General features: G+C 38.5%; 1 long non-coding RNA gene across 1 annotated transcript in view; it reads left to right on the top strand.

The window, feature by feature from the left end:
• LOC311430258 overlaps window positions 1-13,657 on the top strand; it is a 115,489-nt gene that overhangs the window by 60,196 nt on the left and 41,636 nt on the right. The window lies entirely within an intron of this gene.

The following is a 13,657-nucleotide window of genomic DNA, read 5'->3' as shown; positions in this document are numbered from 1 at the left end:
GCTGTTATGAATCCTGACTAGGGACAAGTCAGTGGCAAACCTCAGATCTCTCCATTCAAGGTTTTGTCTGCTGCCGGACTCTGTTGTAATCTGAAACAAAAATTTTAGCATTAAAACTAAGGTTTTACACGTGGAGGTTTTTTTTTTTTTAGTATTATTTTCTTCATAAGATTAGCATTTTGTAATCAACACAAAATGCATTATTATTTTATTTATTTTTTTTTTCTGCAGAAAAATGTGTTTAGTATAGGTATCTATCTTGTATATTTGAGTTGTTTTTTTTTGCATCTGGGTTTCTGTAGTACTGAAAATATCTGGGATTGTCTTCCCAGGATGTCAAATGAAGGAGCTAATTGACTGAGAAAGATTGTATGGGGACATGTGTTAGTTGTACCAGACCTGAGTTACAGCGGATGTTTCTGTAAAGTGTTGACTTGCCAATGCACCTAAACGTAGGAATAGCAGGAGTTTGGAAGAACCCAATGTTGTGGTTCCGCTTGAGTGGGCAACTGAGCTCCACCACAGCCACTCTCTCACTCCCCTCCTCAAAGAGGAACGGGGAGAAAATACGATGAAAAGGGCTCAAAGTCCGAGATAAGGACAAGCAGATCACACAGTAATTATTGTAACGGGCAAAACAGACTCGGCATAGGGAGATAGTAAGATTTATTGCTTGTTACTAACAAGCTAGAGAAGTGAGAAACAAAGGAAAGAAACCAAAAGCACCTTCCACCCCCTCCCCCCCATCCAACCTCTTCCACCTCCTCCGCCCAAGCGGCACGGGGGAATGGGGGTTATGGTCAGTCTACAGCACTGCTTCTCTGCCACTCCTTCTCGGTCACTCTCGTCCCCAGTGCTGTGGGGTCCCACCCACGGGATACAGTCCTTGATGAACTGATCCGGCGTGGGCTGCCCACAGGCAGCAGCTCTTCCAGAACCACTCCAGATATGGGTCCGTACCACGGGGTCCATCCCTCAGGAGAAAACTGCTCCAACCTGGGTCCCCCACGGGCAGCAGCTCCTGCCAGGTCACCTGCTCCTGCGTGGGCTCCTCTCCACGGGCCACAGGTCCAGCCCGGAATCTGCTCCGGCAGGGGTCTTCCACAGGCGGCAGCCTCCGTCAGTGCAGGGCCACCTGCTCCACCGTGGTCTCCTCCACGGGCTGCAGCGTGGAACCCTGCTCCACCGTGGTACTCCATGGGCTGCAGGGGGACATCCTGCTTCACCATGGTCTCACCACAGGCCGCAGGGGACTTCTGCTGCCGCGCCTGGAGCACCTCTCCCCCTCCTTCTTCACCGACCTTGGAACCTGCAAGGCTGTTTTCTCATTCCCTTGACTCTCCCGGCTGCTGTGTGGCACAGCGTTTTTTTCCCTGTCTTAAATATGCTCTCACAGAGGTGCAAAACAATGTCGCTTATTGGCTCGGCTCTGGTCAGCAGTGGAGTCCTTACCAAACATGGGGCAGCTTCTAGATCCTTCTCACAGAAACCACCCCCATGGCCCCCTGCTACCAAAACCTTGCCATGTAAACCCACTACACCCAAGAAGAGTACTATGGTACTAAGACCCCTTTACAGTCTGTTGATAAACTGTCAAACCATTCACTGTGGTTTTTAAGTGTCTAGCAGTTCTCCTCTCTCACCCTAGAATATCTAGACAAAGTTCTGTAGTTACTGACAACAAAAAGCTTTTCTTATGGCTTCCTTGTTTGTGTAGTATGCTAGTTTATTTCTGGATTTTATTTAGATTTTGGGAACATGAGAAAGGTGATGTGCTACTGAACTGAGGTGTGGGGTTTTGTTTTATTTTAATCTAAGTGATCTGGTTTTACCACTTCAGCAAGCTAACTAAAACACGGGAATGAGACAATCCCATGTCCTAGCCTAATGACAAGAGTCCTGAAATACTTTGAGGTCAAACTCAATTTATATTTGACAAAACTAAAAAAGAAATATGCATTTTAGGAAGTTTGCCTTTACTGTATTTACTCTAAGTGATTTAGTAGCCTACCAGTTCACTTAGGCCTTTGACCAAACAACTCCCCAAAAAACAAACAAAACAACAACAAAAAATACCTTTTGTTGGCATGCATTATCCCTAATAGTTCATTATCTTCTGAGACAGCCATTTATCTGTGCCCTAGCGATCTCCAACTTTTATGAATGTCGTATTCTCTGGTCAGTTTGAATGCATGCATCAGATTAATGTTAAGAAATATGGGTAGCTAATGTACAGAGATCTATGCATGTTTATGGCTGTTCTCAAATCTCAAGTCTGAGAAAAACTTAAAATAGAATAAAAAATGTATGCTTTTCTATGTTTAAGCACAATATTTCTCTGGAATTAGTGCATGTCCAGTTGGTCTGAATTCTTCCAGCCAACGGGCTTTACCTCATTACTAGATCTTTCCCTCATGGTTTTTCTCCTGCTGTCAGACAAAAAGATACCTCCCTACTTTGTCTTGCTCCTACTCTGTAAGCAGTGCTGGGAATAGTCTTCATGTTGTTGCTTGTTCGCTGTAGGATTGGTCTACTATATCAATGTAAGAGACAAGCACTTGCACTTAATGATTTAGCTTTAGAGGTTCTGATTGTAGTTCATGGCTTGCCTCCAAGAAAGGCAGTTACTTGTTCTGATGCATTTGAAAGCTAAAAAGAGAGATGCCATGCTTTTCAAAGGGAAGCCAAATTTCAAGTATCTTAGAAGAGGTAAATATCTGTCTCTGAAGACTCTGGAGAAGCTGAAATTCTCAAAATTTATCAAGCGCTAGCTCACATCCTTACAGATGTGAGATGACCATTTTTAATTATGAAAGTCTTAGGCCATAGAGGAGAGTGTAAAACCATAATGAAAAGAGAACTTGATGTCCTTTATTTTCCCTTTAAAGAAATAAAATTTTATATAAATTAACATGAAGTATTATAGTCATAACCTGGAAATGTCCATCTCAGAGGTCATTTTAAGTATTTGATAACTTGTCTTAGAACCATTCTGGATGTAACTTCAAAATTATCTGGTAAAGGATGTCTGGTATCAAGGATCCAAAAATATCTTCAGTGTCACAATTGCACAAGTAGAAGCTAAAGTTGAAGGCATTCAAAGGTATATTTTTTCTTTGTGATCAAATCATGGAACTCTTCAATAATGATTTTATGCCTTTCATTATTTTATGCACCTCTATGCCTTAATAATCAAGAAATGTGGTTTTGCAGTTCAAGCAATGTGTTTAAGAATATACAAAATTTGTCAAGTTCCTCAATGGAAATGTGCTATCGCCATCCATGGTTTTCTGAATACAAGCATAAACTGTATTTGTATTTGATACACATGTAGGGAAGAATTGTCATACAACATGTCAAAACCACAATTACAAACCCTTCTACTGAATTACTGCACATGCCTTTGCCCAAGTCATTTCATTGCCTTGTTTCTCAATTTATGTTCAAAACTGAGGTAATACTTCTTGCAAGAGATGTAACAAGTTACAGTATTTTTATATTCCAAGACAGAAAAGACTATGTAAGAATAAGGTATTACACATTCTCTCTCAAGTCCAGGTGCCTGTAACATCTCTGTGGCACTCTGAAAACATTAATCAATTCCTTGCAATACCTGTAAGAAGCATCTTTAACTTGATAAATGGTAAAACAGATGACAATAAAAGCAATTTTATTTCAGCTCCTTTTGGAATAAAATAGCCCTGACATTCAAGGTGTCATATTTCTTTACATGGGATTTAAAAATACCTAACAGATATTAAGAGATGCTGGTACCGTTTATTTTCTTGGTTATATTTAAAATCTGGATGCTTCTATTTTTGGCCAAATGGGAGTCCTTCCACTCAAATTAGTCTACATGCCATTGTGTGTGTCCCTGGGCATCCAGCCACCTCTGCAGGGTGTCATGGAAGGAACAGCTGCCTCAGTTGGACCTCATTGGAGAGAGTTAAGACTTCTTGGTGGAGAAGAGGAAACTAAATTTCCTGTATCGCAGATGGGGACGAGATTATGTAGTGTTTTGTTATTTTCCTTATGATGACAAAGCATAATTGTGTGGCTCAGAGTGCCCAGTTCAATGTAGCATTTCAGGGTAGTCAGAAGTGACACTGTGGCTGCCTGTCCCCAGCACCTGTGGTGCCCACCTGCCTGAGGCAGCACCACTGGCATGGAGGAATGGCTCTTCTTCCTTAGAAAATCTGTGTGAGAATGGTTGGGTGTAAGCTATCATGTGGTGCTTAGTTCTAGTAAGTTGACATAGCAATCAAACAATGTAGAAGGTGGGGCTTTCTAGCTGATGCTTTTCTGGAATGCATTATCAGAGAAGGGAGTGAAAAAACAGATGAAAGAAAAAGCTTTTCTAACCACCATCCTCCTCCAGTCCCTTCAGAAATCTGGAGGATATATGTTTGTTTGAGATGAGAAATCCTGTTTTGGCAAAATGTTGGCTGAGGTCTCCCTATTAGTCTGTCGTCATGAAGAAACAGATGTTAAGATCTCAACCTGGCAGATGTTCATCTATCCATTAAAATTCCTTCTGTTGGAATAATAATAAGGAATGAACGCATAGGGTGAAGTTTTAACCATCCAGTGCTGGTTAAAGTGGTAAGCAGTAGATGGAGATGACATGTTCCATCTTTGATGTGGACATATGCTCACAAAGATCTTGTCTGCTTACTTTTTACCTTGTAGTTTATTTGCTGAGGGGAATAACAGACCAAAAGTTTTTATTTACTACTCAGTTCAGGAAATAGTTTTATAACTGCACAGTTTTGCAAAGAGTTTTGACTTAAAATGCTGTTTGTTGTTCAAAATGAATTGAAATCGAAGGCTTAAACATAACCAGAAATGAAGTGTTACAGATCAAGTAAAGTATGTCATTCTGAGTGAATTTTTTTGTTACTGTTGAATTTGGCTCATCAGTGGAAAAATAATTATTTACATAGCTGTACTTGGGAGTATTTCAGGAGAGCATAAAATCTCAATGAACTTTACACAAAGAAGTTCAGGTCCCTTAAATGAAAGATGCTAAAATTGTGGCCCATACCTCCTTAAGGACTTTATTGGATTCTAGTCAAGAATCTGTTCATCATAGTTATAGTTGTCATAATTCTGGATGCCCTATTCACACCATCAAAAGCTGCTTGAAAAGTTTGACACTAGAAGTTGTACTTCCAAAATAAACTGAAATTCTTTTCTGCCATCTTGGGGAGTTTTTTTCAGTGTGCTCTGAGATGAATTCCTAATTAAAACAAGCTCATTTTGCCAATCAGGGCAAGACTGACAATTCTTGCATTTAGGCTTGGTGTCAATCTTTCCAGATGAAAATCTAGTTTATTGAGCGCCTTGTCTGTAAGTACTTTCTGATCTCTGCTTTTGTCATTAGGCTGATATTAGTCTGCTTCCTTCATTTGTCAGAGATGTATGTAATTTCTAGAGAGTTTCAAAAATACCAAGCTGACAATAGAAATGATATTATCTTGTGTAGTATAGAAATAATTAAAGGATGTTAACATGTTCTGCAGTCATTGCTTATCTTACAAGCAGATCATTACCAATGCTTCTGTTTTAAGCAAGCTACTGCTTCCATTTATCCATGTGTAAAAGATTCAGGCATTACAGTATTTTAAAACCAGGTTTAATCTGCAGCTGAGTGTTCAAGCCTTCATACATATCCAGGCTTTTGCTCAATTCATGGGTGATGGTTCAATCTGTTGTATTGCCTAGGAACAGGTTCCTACAGGCAGTGTTGGCCATTGGGATGTCTGTTCCTACTTAGGCTACAACTGTCAACAGAGATGTGTGGCCAAAGATGTGGCCTGGGCTAGTTAAAAAGACTGTTGTGAAGTGTGGCAAGGTGTTGTGTAATTGATGTTCTTAGCCCCAGGATGTTAACCCTGGGAGGATGCTGCATGGTTGGAATAGTTCTGCACCCAATTGCATCCTCAGAGATGCATGAGGAAAAGTCCTTTACCCTACCTCCCTGCTGCCTGAAGTCAGCCTTTTCATTATCTGCTTATAAACTGGTAACCTCAATTTATTTCTGTATTTAGAAAAGCATAAACAGCGGTAGTGCACTTTTCATTCAGAAGTGGTAGTTGATAAATTTTGTATGTGTGCTTTAACACTTGGCACCACAGTACCATTTTTCTTGTTGATAAAGGCATGGTGGCATTTAATGTAATGGAAGTCATAAAGTCATTATTGAAAAGCTCCATAATTTGATCAGAGAGAGAATCAGTTTTGAATGCTCACTGGAGAGCCTGGGCTCATACCACACAATTATTTTAGGGCACTTAGTTTACGAGATGACAATATATTTTCTTCAATCACAGACAGGCTTACTTCAGGTTTTATTTGTAGAATCATGTACTGCATCGCATGATTGTTAGTCTCAAACTATAACATGTATTTTATCAGACAGACAAGTTTTGAAATCAGTTATAGAATTAACACCACTGATCAATAACTAAACATAGCTGGATTTTTGTAAGGCATGAAGGCTTGTGACTTAATTTGATTTCCCGATGAAACTTAGCAATGAAACTTCACCTAGGAATTCCTACATTAATGCTCTTAATTTGTGGCTAAACAAGATCATATGTTTCAGGAATTTCTACAGCTGTCTTAGTGGTGGCTGTGGTCAGGTTTAGCGATCAACATGAGCTCATGGTTTGTAGAATAAATCCTGCATTGCATATCTTTCATTTTTCTTATTACTGAAAGTGAGTACAGATTGATACCAGACAGAATTATACAGGCTTTCCCAGACTCTTCTCTGCCAGCTTTCTGATGAAAGCCTAGTTCATCTTTGCAGCATATGCCTGTCCCCTGACTCTTTATTCCTATAGGAGTTTCAGGGGTGTTTCTAAACATGTGTCCAGGGTCCTGAAGGACCACAGCCTGCATGGGCTCTAAACTGCTGGTACTGGGAGGAATGGAAGCCATTCATTTTGTTTAGATGCTTATGACCAAAGTGACCAATTTTTTGTTCTCCTCAATATTGCCTAAAGCTTTCCTGCTTTTCTGTGGCTTTTAGCACCTTGGTTATCTCTGTGTTTTCTTGTGTGCTTTGTGCTACTTTATCAGAGCTGACCAGAAGAAGAAGACATGGCAAGTTTCTTTTCTGTCAGAAACAAATAGAGTTAGCATGGATTTGGTGAATTTATTCAGCCACAGGGGCAACTACTATTGCAAGTGTGGCCAGATTATTGAAACTATCTGACCTCTGCACCTTCAACAGTTTGAAGACAAGAGGTTGGGGGTGAAAAATTAGAATCACCTCTTTTAACTATGAGTTATAGCATTTAAAAATGACATTGGGAAAATCATCAGGACCCAGAGGGTCTAGGTCTGACTGTCACTTCCCCTGATCCTGTCCATGGCCCAGGCCAGGTGAGGCTAGGCCTGGCCCATCTGTGGGCTGATGTCTTAGTCTGTCCCCAGGGATGTGTGTGATGCCTGGGGCAGGGGATGCCCCCAGTACCCTCAGGACTGTCCCCAGTACCCCCAGTCCTGCCGTGCTCCCTGGCTGGGGAAGTGGGATGGACCCTGGCTGCTGGACCCTGACATGAAACCCTGGGGAGCTGTAACCACCATTGCTCCTGAGCTCCAGGGAGCCCGCAGCCCTTGCAGTGCCCAGGCAGAAATCAGCAGTATGGTGTCTTGCTGCCTAAGTGTGTGAAAGGGAAAGCAATAAAGCCAGTAACTTGCCTAACTACAGGAAAATGTTGTTTAAGGGCTTTGAATAATGTCAGACAGATATAGAGGAAGCAAGGCAAGGGCCACTGGTCATGCAATGAAGCAGGCCGCACAGCAAGTTGTAGTATGGTATAAATGGCTGTTTCAGCCTGAGAACAAGGGCAATCTTTATCCATCTATATTTTTATATATCAGTATTCTACGTGTATTGGCAGAACCTTTGTGTGGTCTGCTGCAGGTCATTTCATGCAGGCTGTGCTGGCTGGGTGGCATGGTGTGGAGCACAGCCATCTCAAGCCCATAGCCTTAAAGGCAGAGGTCGTGCCTTAGGGGCTGAGTGGCTCCACAGGTCAATGCCAGCTCACGTTTCCAAGACTGTGCCCTTATTTGCTGCTTTTACCTTGAATCACTATTCCGTAGTGCTGTCTTTTAGTGTTAATCATTCATTCTGGCTAGCCTGTGTAGCTATAATCTTTGTAAATATTTCAGAACTATGCTTTATTGCTTTACATACTTTGAGTGTGGCAATGGCAAAGCAGAAAAAGAACCTGGCTTCTTCAGAGCAGATGTATCAGCCAAAATAACCGATTTCAAAAATCATACTGAAAATAAAAAAATGCTTTTTTTTTTTTTTCTTATTTTTTATTTTTAGTTTTTAAAGCAGTTAATATTCAATAGGATATACTTACATGTGTTGTTTATGGCTAATGTTAATCCTTACTTAGAAAGCAGGAATTCTAAATTCTCTGCAGTTAAGTGCACATGTAAAATACAGCTACAGTAGTTCGGACCCAGAAGCCTCTCAGTGGTACATGGTGGGGAGGGTGAGAGATAACGGGCAAAGTTGAAACAGGAGCAGTTCACACTGGATCTAAAAAACTTTTTCCCCATGAGAACAGTGAGGCAATGGAGTGCAGCTCCAGCATTGGAGGGTTTCAAGACCTGGCTGGATCAAGCCCTGGGCAGCCTGGTCTGATACTGTGGCAGACCCTTCTATAAGCAATAGCTTAGACTTAAAGACTTCTTTTCTGAGGTCCCTTCCAACACTAGTTATGCTATTATCACAAATCAAGATAATTACTGCGATGCTAGATCGCTCCATCCTTACCCTATAACAAGATGAATTCATTGTTAAAAAAATAAGTTGCTGATTTACTGTACGTTTGTTTCCTACCTCATAGCTTCTTCCATTTCATAGCTTTTTCTCTAGTAAATATACAGGAGTGCTATGGACAAAGTACTGTAAGACACGCTGTAAACTGACTTCCAACTTCTTCAAATGCCGTCTTGCACAGGAGGCTACTCATGTGATTTTCTTATTTAGAGTGGAAAAGAGAAAACAAAAACAAGGAAATGACAAACCAAAACTGTATTTTCCTACCAAACTGAGAAATTCAGAGAAACCTCTGGGGAATTATATACTTTTTTTTTTTTTTTCTTCTCACATTCTTACAAATCTGAAACAAGTGAAACAATCCTACACAAATGTCTTTTTTTAAGTAACATCTGGGGTGGGAAAGAAGTCATCTGCAGAAGTGCTTTCTTCTCTTTTGTTTGCTTTCCTCATGTTGTTTCCAGAAATGGAAAGGAGCTTTGCTGTGCATAAGCATGGGTTCATAGCTACATAAAGTTTCTTGTTTTATCAGAATACTTACTGGAGTTTGTCTGTGATATCTCCATAGCCTGGGGAAGAAGGAATGACACTTGTTTTTTTTTTTTTTTTTTTTTTTTTTTTTTGTTTTGTTTTTTGTTTTTTTTTTTTTTCTTTCATTGGCTTTACGTCAGCCACTGCTCTATCAAGGGACACTGTAGGATATTAAAGAAAAAATCTTCGAGAAAACATTTTTGAGGACACTGTTTCTTTTGTCCCATATTTTTATCTGGTTTATGTTTTGTTTGTTTGTTTTTTTGTTTGTTTTTGGGGGGAGGGGAAGGGAGAGGAGGTTATGCTGGTGGTGGTTATCCATTCTCCCAGACCTCTTTCCAAAAAGGCCTAGAATCAAAGTTAGGAAACTTAGTTTCCTAACTCAGTTGCAGTTGAAACTCAGATTGGAAGACAGTGGAAAACTCATTTAAGCTTAAAATCAAATTAGAACTTAAAATTAACATTGGCTCTTTACTTAGTACTTGTAGAGAAAACATGTTTTTTCAGAGATACTGCAAGTGTTAAAGTGCTTCAGGGCATACTTACTTGCTGGTGTCAACGCCCGTGGTAAAGATGCACTGAGAACTTCTGGAAAGAATCATCTCGGGAAACTTGTTTGAGTTTTAATGAATATTCTGTATTTGGAACACCTTGGCTATCTTACACTTCTCTGAAAATTTGCTGAAAATTCATGTTTATCTTTTCTTCTTGAAAAGTATTTTCATAAAGCAGAACTTAAAATTAAGCTCTCTGTGGAAAGCAGTCTGGATCTTATGTTTTCTACTCTATTGAAATCAACGTATAAAATCCACCAAGCAGTTTGTTAATCTACTCAATGTCAGGAAACATCTTCTCAGGGTCTATTCTTTGGCCTTAACAAATCCTGTAACTCAAATCCTCTTCAAGAAGAACAAGCTTTTCCCCAAGAGGAGAAAGAGAACTGAGTTCCTCCGGGCTTATCTGTTCTCTTTCATTGAGACTGTCATTGTGGGATGGTAGAATGTCCCATTATGAATTAACCATCTTCCCAAGGTTTTTTCCCCAAAAGACCTAGCAAAAGAGTCACACAGAACTATATTGAAACTCAAAGCTTAAAGTTATGTTAACAGAAAGCAAAACAATCTTGGCAAAATATTTTCATTTATATGAGGTCTGGAAGACTATTAAATTGAGTAATGGCCTCCCTGTGATTGTTTTCTTCTTAGAAACTAATCCATGTTTACTTATACTTTCTCTTAATTGGGAGGCTGAATCTAACTTCTGTGGTGCATTAAGTTATGTAATTAAGGTTTGATTAAAGCTTTGGTTTCAGTGTAGGATTCAGCCTGAAGAAACCTAGTCTTCTAATAAATTCATTGCATTGCTCTCTAATTTTTTCTCAACCCCCCTTTCCCCCTATTTTTCTATCTTCCTAGGACTGCATTGAATTAAAAATCCAGGGTGTAACTTTGTGGATATTTGAGACAGAGATGTCTGAGACTTCCTGTTAAAGCATATTATCCCCGACTCCTGTTACCGCAGTTGTAGAAACAGATGAGCAAGTGGGTCATATGGAAAATGGATTAAGTGTCTAGTGAGGCTTGTTAATGACTATGCAAACAGTCAAAACTAGCTGTAAAGGGACAGAAATATATTTATTACAAAGACTGAGTAAGGAATTTGTGCAGCATAAGTGTTTCAGACATGGAGGTAGGTCAGTTCCTTCTGGCAAACTCCAATTTTTTGGCAGAAACTTTACCAGATTGCCCTGGAATTTTTCACCCAAGACCAACCACCCATAAAAGCAGAAAATTCCAAGCCCTGCAAGTTTGTGCTGTTCTCCATTTTTCTTAAGTCCCAAGCTGATGAAGAGACAGTAAAATAACATTAAAAAAAAAAAAAAAGTAGGAGGATGGCCTGAAATTTTTGAAATTTAACTAACATTAAGACTGAAAGAAGATTGAGATTTAAATAACAACAGAAAGCAAATGGTGGTCTTACAGAGATAGATACTCTCTTAGATCTTAAACTAAAACTACATGAAGGTTGAAGAGCTAGGCCAAAATAAAGCAAAAACAAACAGCCAAACAAAACCAACAGGAACAACAGGAAAAATATTGTGAATACTCAGTTTTTCAGGGGTTTTCTGATTGACTGGGTTTGGACCTCTCTTTGCTGAAGGCTGTTTTATTTCCTCAAGCAATAACTGTAGTTTGCAGGACTGGTAACTTCCACTAGAAATGAAACGCAGCTAACTGAAAGCTGTGTGGAATAGTTTAATAGTTTAGAATATTTAAAGACATCGTTTTCTGCATTTTAAAAGTGATCTTTTCTCCATATATTTATGGTTAAATACAGTTTCCAAGGGTTTAGGTTCTGTTGGGTCAATAGAGAGGACATACAGGCTACACTAAGGTATGTCTAGATATCGCTGATGAATTTTAAGTTGGTTGAATGGTATCCCGACATGAATCATGACAGCACCTGTAATGGTAATCTTCCATCAAAATACAGAGAGTGTCACAATGGCTGCTGTAAAGGTAACTGAGTGCACCATTAGAGCCATGCATAAAAATCACTCGACTGTGACAGGAAATTATGTAAGTTTTACACAGGTTGGCCCATAACTAAAATGAGACACTTGAGTTGGAAGAGATGTTATCTGTATCCCTTAACTCCCCTTTTGATTGCAAAAGGCAGCAACCACTGATATCATGCAGCATCAAAATGTTCTGTTAGGTGGGAAGTAATGCCTGAAAATTTAAAAATATCTTGGTGTTGCATGTTTTGAATTTCAGCTGGGTATTATTTGAAAATGCTGATATTAATGTTGACTTCAGGAGATACATTTCTGTCAGCTAACAGATGGAAGACAAAAGCAGCCACCTACTTATAACTAATTGTCTTGTTCAGGTGTTGCATGTGCTGAAAATTGGACTACATGTAAGTCAGCATTTGACCTTGAAGGCTGCATAGTGAGTTTTCAGTCATTTTTTTTTTTCCTACCCGCAGAAACAGTTTCCATATAAGAGAAAAAGTTTAAATATATATATATATTTTTAATATATAAAAATGCTGAGGTATGTCCTCGCAAGGCACTTATTGATGTATCTGTACTTGAGGTCTTCAAAATAACCCAGGTTGATTTTTAAGTTCTATAGGATGACATTAATTAAGATGTTGGAGAGAAGTATTAATTGGTGAAATACTACTTTTTTTTCTTTGACAACATCCAAAAATTTCTTGTGAGACTAAAAATTTGAACATTATGATTTCATTCTTCCTGAATGCCTGTATAAACTGCAGCATGGGTAATATGCTATCCATTGAGGCATATAGGAATGCATTAAATAGAAGTTACAGGGGAGTATTAAATAGAAATATTTTTTGGTCATAATTTTAGTTTGTGGTTCAAGGCAAAATGAAAAAATACAAAGTAACTACACTAATTAGTATCAAAGAGACAATTTAAATTGTGAACTCTGACTGCTAATATGAGGAATATATTGTGTTGATTCAGACCCTAAAGAAAGGAAACAAGTTAATGCTCTACCCTCAAGTATTGCCCTTTCTGTTTCTTAAAACTGCTGGAAAATAGTGTTTTTTTGTTTGTTTGTTTGTTTGTTTTTTTCCCTCTGAGGAAAATATACTTGGAATACTTTTAAAATTTAAAATATTTGTAATATTGAAAAAAAAAAAAGTTGCATGTTAACTTGTTTGAAGGTTTCTATTTCCTTTTAATGAGTCTAATGATTTTAGGATTTGTCTTCAATGGAAGTGAATTGATACTTAGTTATTGTGCCTGAAATTACATCAGACTCTCTTCTCATTGTCAAATCCTGGTTAAATAAAATGCTGTATGCTTTTAGAATTATAAATTCCTCCTGAGTCTCAGTGTTGGATTTTTGTAAATCTTAGGTCAGGCTTATTAGTAATATTTCAGTTGAAAAGCAATAATAGTAACTGAATAAACCTGATAAAATTAAGGGTCTTGTTCACTGAAAATCAAAGATGTACAGACATTTTGTTTTAGGGACTCATTTTTACTTTTAAAAATAGTTTTTCCTTATGACTATATTTTCTCTTCAATTTTTGTCTTTTAATTCTAATAAATTACTATGTTAATATAAATAGATCTAGAAAGGGATGTGAATTGCTTTTTTGTAAGGACAAAAATGACTGTTGAAACGTTTTTTTTTCCATAGTGCTACACTGATTTTAATGCTTTATAAATTAGAAATGAGACTTTTTTTTCTACACTGTCTCTATACATACATACGTAACGCATCTCATTTCAGTAATAATCTTAAATAACTAACTGCATAAAAATGTTTT

Source organism: Aythya ferina (genome assembly GCF_964211825.1).
Source record: "Aythya ferina genome assembly, chromosome: 1".
NCBI lineage: Eukaryota > Metazoa > Chordata > Aves > Anseriformes > Anatidae > Aythya > Aythya ferina.
This window is presented reverse-complemented; position numbering and strand designations above follow the sequence as displayed.